Source organism: Haliotis rufescens, unplaced genomic scaffold (assembly GCF_023055435.1).
Source record: "Haliotis rufescens isolate VD_foot unplaced genomic scaffold, xgHalRufe1.0.p SCAF_6, whole genome shotgun sequence".
Classification (NCBI taxonomy): Eukaryota; Metazoa; Mollusca; class Gastropoda; order Lepetellida; family Haliotidae; genus Haliotis; species Haliotis rufescens.
Window position 1 is genome coordinate 34,096,106 of NW_025964334.1, and position 8,653 is coordinate 34,104,758.

At 41.4% G+C, this 8,653-nt stretch overlaps 1 protein-coding gene across 1 annotated transcript in view; it reads right to left on the reverse strand.

Annotated features, from left to right (window-relative positions):
* Positions 1-1,383, reverse strand: part of LOC124116029 (EF-hand calcium-binding domain-containing protein 4B-like) — a 108,568-nt gene extending 107,185 nt beyond the window's left edge. The window contains exon 1 of the mRNA XM_046477230.2: positions 1,329-1,383. The gene's annotated coding sequence lies outside the window, so the exon portion shown is untranslated. The remainder of the gene's footprint in view (positions 1-1,328) is intronic.
* Positions 1,384-8,653: the final 7,270 nt, after the last annotated feature.

Genomic DNA, 8,653 nt, shown 5'->3' on the forward strand with positions numbered 1-8,653 from the left:
CAAACTTATACAAGCCAAAAGGAATGTGTGCATCATCAGAAAGAAATGCGAACATTAGCGACTTGCAGTGTAACCACTGAGCTATAGTAATTTTTTGTCATTAAACAATATGTCACGTGACTAACCACGGATCCGGGTAGAACTGTGGGTACCCAGGTCCTACTCAGGACCCACTTGACCCGAGTGCCCGAGTTACCTGTCCCAGCCCTGGGTCAAACCCACAAGCACAGGTATGGTGAAACCCACAAGCACAGGTATGGTGAAACCCATGATCACCGGTATGGTAAAACCCATGACCACCGGTATGGTGCTGACAACAATAACAAACCAAGCAACATAATCATGCAAGTAAAATCTGGGAATCGATCCAACAATCATAAGTTACTGTCACGCCTAAGGGAAGCAACTCTGCCCAGTCAATGGCCCATCTTCCATTCATGTAAGTTTTCTTTATGATTATGAACAAGAAGAACACACACTGAACATTGTACGGTACATGTAAATCATGATCATTAAACAATGCTAATATGTCAATATCATTTTTCTTTCACGCTAAGAATTGTTTTTCATTGCCTTTTCGGGAATGCTGGCCATCTATAGCCTTTTTTTATATTGTATCGTTAGGTATAGTGACATCTTTTTATGGTTGTATACTAGTTTTAAATAATATTCTGTGATCATCTAGGTATTTTACTGTCCTTTGTTGACAGGCCGTTATTGTTTAAATGTATATATTATGTAAAACTTTTGGTAGTCACAATATGGCTGAAATACTGCCGAAGTGACTATAAATTTTAACTCACTCACTCACTCACTCACTCACTTTTAGGGAAAGCTGGGTGGACTGGTGTTTCAAATAAGCTTGGGTTGATTCCCCAGATGGGTAGAATGTGTGCAACCAATTTCTGGTGTCCCACGTTGTTGGGATATTGCTGCAATACTGCTAAAAGTGGCATAAAAACCATACTCACTCACCCACGTAATATCAAATGGAGATATCGTCTGCTATTCCAAGTAGGCTACATATATTATTCATTTTTGTGTTAAAATGTTTTCATTGTGGGTAAGAACTTTATGCATCCAAAACTTTAAAGAAGTTATACAACACAAATGCACTTCTTTTGCAGTCCCTTATGCAGTGTTATATCAATGTGTTCATTCATTCTGAAACAATGTAAACAGACACAAGGATGAATATAACATTGCAAACGTTTATTACCTATTTAGATTTCCCTACTACTTCAGCGTGGCAAGACATTGACGTGCATGTGATGTTGTATCTATTCATGTCCTTCATGTTGTGTATGTAGCAACTTTCTTCAACTTACCAGCAGACCTTATCATCCTCAAGACTTCGAACCACCTGTTGACGTTTACACTTGATGGAAAATAATTTAGAGTGACCTGCCCTTGATACGTTGATCCAAATCGATAGATATTTTACTGACGCTTCACTTAGACAAAACTTTTAATCACGAAAGCTGACCCACCTCCAAAGCAAACACAAATCAGTTACTTGGTAAATCCTTTGCATAACGTATCTTTATATTGTTGTCATACTGTTTTGAATAAATACAAATTAAACATCAGGTGCAAAATTCTGTGTTTGTTAATCACACTATTACTGTAAATCGGTGACGGGACAGAAGCAGTAGAAGTGGGTTTCCTGGTGACAAATGACAAGTGACAAGTGACAAGATCAGTTCAGTCATCACATGAAACAATCCCTACATAGGAGGTGGCGTCTGCTAAATTTCTATTCAGCCAAGACTTCTAATTCTAATTCCTTGCCCAAAGCAAGCTAACCCTTAGGACCGAAAGGGGGTGCTGGATCGTAAAGGCGTGTAAGTTTCCCTAAGACCGAAAAGGGGTGTTGGATCGTAAAGATGTGTAAGTTTCCCTAAGACCGAAAAGGGGTGCTGGATCGTAAAGATGTGTAAGTTTCCCTAAGACCGAAAAGGGGTGTTGGATCGTAAAGATGTGTAAGTTTCCCTAAGACCGAAAAGGGGTGTTGGATCGTAAAGATGTGTAAGTTTCCCTAAGACCGAGAACGGGTGTTGGATCGTAAAGACGTGTAAGTTTCCCTAAGACCGAGAACGGGTGTTGGATCGTAAAGATGTGTAAGTTTCCTTAAGATCGAAAAGGGGTGTTGGATCGTAAAGACGTGTAAGTTTCCCTAAGACCGAGAACGGGTGTTGGATCGTAAAGACGTGTAAGTTTCCCTAAGACCGAAAAGGGGTGTTGGATCGTAAAGACGTGTAAGTTTCCCTAAGACCGAGAACGGGTGTTGGATCGTTAAGATGTGTAAGTTTCCCTAAGACCGAAAACGGGTGCTGGATCGTAAAGATGTGTAAGTTTCCCTAAGACCGAAAACGGGTGTTGGATAGTAAAGACGTGTAAGTTTACCTAAGACCGAGAACGGGTGTTGGATCGTAAAGACGTGTAAGTTTCTCTAAGACCGAGAACGGGTGTTGGATCGTAAAGACGTGTAAGTTTCCCTAAGACCGAGAACGGGTGTTGGATCGTAAAGACGTGTAAGTTTCCCTAAGACCGAAAAGGGGTGTTGGATCGTAAAGACGTGTAAGTTTCGCTAAGACTGAGAACGGGTGTTGGATCGAAAAGATGTGTAAGTTTCCCTAAGACCGAGAACGGGTGTTGGATCGTAAAGATGTGTAAGTTGCCCTAAGACCGAGAACGGGTGTTGGATCGTAAAGATGTGTAAGTTTCCCTAAGACCGAAAACGGGTGTTTGATCGTAAAGACGTGTAAGTTTCTCTAAGACCGAAAACGGGTGCTGGATCGTAAAGGCGTGTAAGTTTCCCTAAGGCCGAAAACGGGTGCTGGATCGTAAAGACGTGTAAGTTTCCCTAAGACCGAAAAGGGGTGTTGGATCGTAAAGACGTGTAAGTTTCGCTAAGACTGAGAACGGGTGTTGGATCGAAAAGATGTGTAAGTTTCCCTAAGACCGAGAACGGGTGTTGGATCGTAAAGATGTGTAAGTTGCCCTAAGACCGAGAACGGGTGTTGGATCGTAAAGATGTGTAAGTTTCCCTAAGACCGAAAACGGGTGTTTGATCGTAAAGACGTGTAAGTTTCTCTAAGACCGAAAACGGGTGCTGGATCGTAAAGGCGTGTAAGTTTCCCTAAGGCCGAAAACGGGTGCTGGATCGTAAAGATGTGTAAGTTTCCCTAAGACCGAAAAGGGGTGTTGGATCGTAAAGACGTGTAAGTTTCCCTAAGACCGAGAACGGGTGTTGGATCGTAAAGATGTGTAAGTTTCCCTAAGACCGAAAACGGGTGCTGGATCGTAAAGATGTGTAAGTTTCCCTAAGACCGAAAACGGGTGTTGGATAGTAAAGACGTGTAAGTTTACCTAAGACCGAGAACGGGTGTTGGATCGTAAAGACGTGTAAGTTTCTCTAAGACCGAGAACGGGTGTTGGATCGTAAAGACGTGTAAGTTTCCCTAAGACCGAGAACGGGTGTTGGATCGTAAAGACGTGTAAGTTTCCCTAAGACCGAAAAGGGGTGTTGGATCGTAAAGACGTGTAAGTTTCGCTAAGACTGAGAACGGGTGTTGGATCGAAAAGATGTGTAAGTTTCCCTAAGACCGAGAACGGGTGTTGGATCGTAAAGATGTGTAAGTTGCCCTAAGACCGAGAACGGGTGTTGGATCGTAAAGATGTGTAAGTTTCCCTAAGACCGAAAACGGGTGTTTGATCGTAAAGACGTGTAAGTTTCTCTAAGACCGAAAACGGGTGCTGGATCGTAAAGGCGTGTAAGTTTCCCTAAGGCCGAAAACGGGTGCTGGATCGTAAAGACGTGTAAGTTTCCCTAAGACCGAAAAGGGGTGTTGGATCGTAAAGACGTGTAAGTTTCGCTAAGACTGAGAACGGGTGTTGGATCGAAAAGATGTGTAAGTTTCCCTAAGACCGAGAACGGGTGTTGGATCGTAAAGATGTGTAAGTTGCCCTAAGACCGAGAACGGGTGTTGGATCGTAAAGATGTGTAAGTTTCCCTAAGACCGAAAACGGGTGTTTGATCGTAAAGACGTGTAAGTTTCTCTAAGACCGAAAACGGGTGCTGGATCGTAAAGGCGTGTAAGTTTCCCTAAGGCCGAAAACGGGTGCTGGATCGTAAAGATGTGTAAGTTTCCCTAAGACCGAAAAGGGGTGTTGGATCGTAAAGACGTGTAAGTTTCCCTAAGACCGAAAACGGTTGTTGGATCGTAAAAACGTGTAAGTTTCGCTAAGACCGAAAAGGGGTGTTGGATCGTGAAGCGAGAGTCACCAGAGCGTGAGACACGGTAACGGTATTAGAGACAGCGGTGGCACTATAGCGCGGTAATTGAGCGGATGGTAGAGCTCGGCGTGCGCCCGGTAAACTGCATTCTTGCCTAATTTTCAGTACAAGCGAGCGGAGCATTCACTCAGAGCAGCATATCTGCTTTATGGATCTCGAAAACAAACACGAACTGACAGTTCCGAATGGAGAGAATAAATATAGCACGCGCTATCACATTCTTGTGTGTGTTTATTACACCCTATCGTCTTGAGCGCCATGGTATCTACGCCACAGAATCATGCAAACGAGGGAATCTGTGTTCTGTGTGTTTTTTCTTTGGGTTCAATGGGGTAAAGAAATGAAGCAGAATCAATTTAGAATGGTGAGACTACATCTGATCAATGTCATTAAAATCCAATCTTAGTTCTCGCTACAGCTGAACAAAGATCTTTGGACATCCCATTACGGGTCACGTCAGACCGACCTTGCGCGAACTTTGACCGACCAATGGAATGACCAATCAGAAGGCAGCTTTCTCGTGCTTTACGGCACTAATTTCAAATTGGCGATTTCGCTTCGAAACATATTTTGACAAATTCTCGATTTCAAATTTAAAACCTGAACAAAAGAACATTCTGGAATGGCTAATAGATGGTCTAGATTGTATGGATTCAGTCGTTAAACCCGTAACTATCGTTCGGAGTTAAAGTTTTCGAGGTTGCATGATTAGAAATCACATTCCGACTGTAACCTTCATAATCTGGTAAGCGATGCTCTGATTGGTCGGATGAAAGGTAGTTCTTGCGTGACCCCTAATGGAGTGTCCTCAGATCATAGCGGTAGCGAGAACTGAGGTCTGAATTTAATGAGATTAACATCTGATGAGCTGAAGGACCCACGCACCCATTGTGTAATCTGGACCTGGTGCGGCCTCCTATGGAGGGGGTGTCAGATCTTCACACACAGAGGTATCATGATAGAATAAAATATCTTATTATAATGAAACTGAGGTTTAAACGATGTATAGATTGGAGTGATACGAAAGCCTGTTGAGGTTAAAACCGTGCCTACAAAATGTAGAGTGGCACATGTGGGACATTGTCAGCGTAATCAAGCCACTCTTTGACTGCTACATCGATACACATCATGGATTTGGTTTGGTTTGTTGTTTAACGCCGCTCTCAGCAATATTCCATCTATATGACGGCGGTCTGTAAATAATGGAGTCTGGACCAGACAATCCAGTGATTAATGTCATGAGCATCGATCACAAGATTTGTTTGTTTGTTTGTTTGTTTGTTGTTTAAAACCGCACTCAGCAATGTTCCAGCTATATGACACTGTCAGTACGTAACCGAGTCTGGACCAGACAATCCAGTGATTGACATCGTGAGCATCGATCCACGCAGTTGGGATACGATGACATGCATCAACCAAGTCAGCGAGCCTGACCACCCGATCCTGTTAGTCGCCTCTTACGACATGTCACCTTTTACGGCAAGCATGGATTGCTGAAGACCTATTCTACCCCAGATCTTCACGGGTCACACATCATGAAGAAATAAAGACAAAGCAAAGTGTAATGAAACTAGCGAGGATTGCCAAATGTCCCGGACTTAGTCCCAATATACTTGACGACTGGAGAACATGTCACCCTTTTGTTACAAATCAAAGGGTGATAAATTAAGGGGCTCTGATAACTGTTTTATTGTCATATTTTAGAAAGATACTTGACCCACGGAGCCCAACGAAAATGGCTAACCCGTACCTAAAATTCTCAACAGACTCGTAATGTTTTGGAGGATTCGTACTCTATTTGGCTGACCCGTTCCCAAATTTGGATGAGTCGTACCCCTTTATTTTGTAAAGCAAGATGTTCGAAACGGGATTGCTTTTACCGTTTGCACCGTAAAAACGACAACAAAATATGTTTACAATAGTTTTTTTCAGCACTACATTCTCATATATTCTGACCTGAACTTTCATAGCAATTTATTCATAGCGCTATTACATTTCCAGAATTGATTCATTTTATGTTTTAAACATTTATTCAGTTTACGTTTTAGATATGCATTCAGTTTACGTTTCAAATATGCATTCAGTTTACATTAGGGTACGAGTCATCCAGTTGATTAAGTACGAATGGGTAGGGGTTTTCCAACATTTGGGTTCGAGTCCCACAAAAGGATTTGGGTACAGATTGGCCAGTTCTCTTCTAGAAGTTGGTAAGTGAATTATTAAATGTTCAACATTATGGATGACAACTTCTGATTTATTGCCTTTAGCGACTTTTCGATGTAGATTCTTACACTATTATCAGGCTGGAGGGACTACAACCAAGTGATAAGCAACATGTCATCTTTCTGAAGACCTCTGAACTATTGCTGTCGAGTAGAAGCTAGAAGAGTGAGTGAGTGAGTTGGGTTTAAAGCCGCTTTTAACAGTATTCCAGTTATACCGGGTGTGTCCGGTTAATGTGGGAGGAGATACCGAAGTGATGCCGGTCTCAGACGTTTAGTACTTCGGTGAAACCCACGAGCACGTGTATGGTGCTGACAAACCTATAAACATAATCGGGGCCAACTGGGGTCCGAACCCACAATCATAGGTTTCTGGCGTGCCCAAGGGACGCAACTCTGCACAGCGAATCGCGGCGCCTTAAACAAGTGGGCCACTCGTCCACCCAGAAGAATAACGTCTGTGGTGATTCTTATGGTATAAATTGTGCCAATCCAGTATTTCTTTGGACAGCTGCTAAGAAAAAAGTGTACTTTGAAGATGTTTCAACGATTGGTTCAGTTTCTTGAATCCCTGGTCAAAATATGCTCTCTGGAAACACTGCAAACTTAAGGTCCAAAACACAACTATGATAACCGTATCAAACATTTCAAATACATAACCACCCAATGACCATTTCTTGTTTGTTTCATTTTTAGCCACCATCAAAAACGGGTGTATACTTTCTTTTGCCTAGCAGTTGAAATATGCAGACCCTCTGGATGTGCCAGGACAGGGTGGCCCAGTTGTCTAAGGCACCATAAATCACTGTGAGGTGTTGCGTCCCTTGGACACACCAGAAACGAGTGATTGAGAGTTCAAATCCCAGTTTGCCCAGATTGTTTTTCTAGGTTTGTCAGTACCAAACCCCTTTTCTCCTGTATTTCATGAAAGTGGTAAACGTCTGAGACCTGTATCACTTCGGGCTTTCCTCCACCATTAAGCTGACATGCCTGGTACAACTGGAATACTGTTAAAAGCGGTGTTAAACCCAACTCACTCACTCTCGATGTGCAGATCCTCACATTCAAGAATCATTCAGATAATTTAATAGAAAACATGCACTTCCCTGTGGCACCCAAGATTGATGGTCATTTAGTTTGAGTCACTCCAGCATAAATAACAAGGACATTTTCCTTTCTCATAATGCAATATTTATTCAAAACAAACTACAAAAAACAAAGAAGCTAGACCATGAAGATATCAGTTCAAAGTGGATGTAAAAATTCAAACATTTTTTCAAAGCAATCACATTTTTTCATATTAGATCATAGTGACACTAACAATATCAACAACCCAATTTCTGTGAATTCACAGTGCCATTTAGAAAGCGGTCAAATGTAACAAATGAAATATTTGGGATAACAAGAATCTGTACTTTACTAAGAAAGTGTTATCCCGAATATAACATTTGTTAGGTTAGACCCAATTTCTGTATAAATCACTTCCAGTAGTTTGGACTGACAAAGTGTAAATCAATTAGCCCTGTGATTTACTGGTCAAACCGTAACATTAAACCCAACACTGTTGCATTAAACCCAACACTGTTGCATTTAACCCAACACTGTTACAATAAATCCAACACTGTTACATTTAATCCAACACTGTTACACTAAAGTACTCACGGAAATGAAAAACCCCTGTTTTTTTCGATCTCAGATTTTAAATAAATGCAGTTAATATACAAAATATATAAATATTCAAACAACTCAATTAGTACTAATTGGGCCTTGGCACAAATACAGTGTATCAAAGGTTTTTATATCTTTTTACACGTAAAAGTGTGTAAAAATATGAACAAAACAGACTATTGTGAAACTGAGCATAACCAGGTGTTAGTAGACCAAGGTGAATGTCCATGACCTATGATACCTTGACGACAGGTGAAAACAGGTGCTTGAAACCCACGTGCATGTGATTTGTCAGTGGTTAGTGATTTGTGAGTGGCATTGTGGGATAGTTAATCATCGTCAAAATATCAGAACGTAAAAGTAACATATTCCCTTCTCAAACAACAACTTGCATGTCATTATTGTTATGTACATAAACATAGCTGTTATTTTTATTGTTGTTTTGATAACTTTTTTCCAGGCT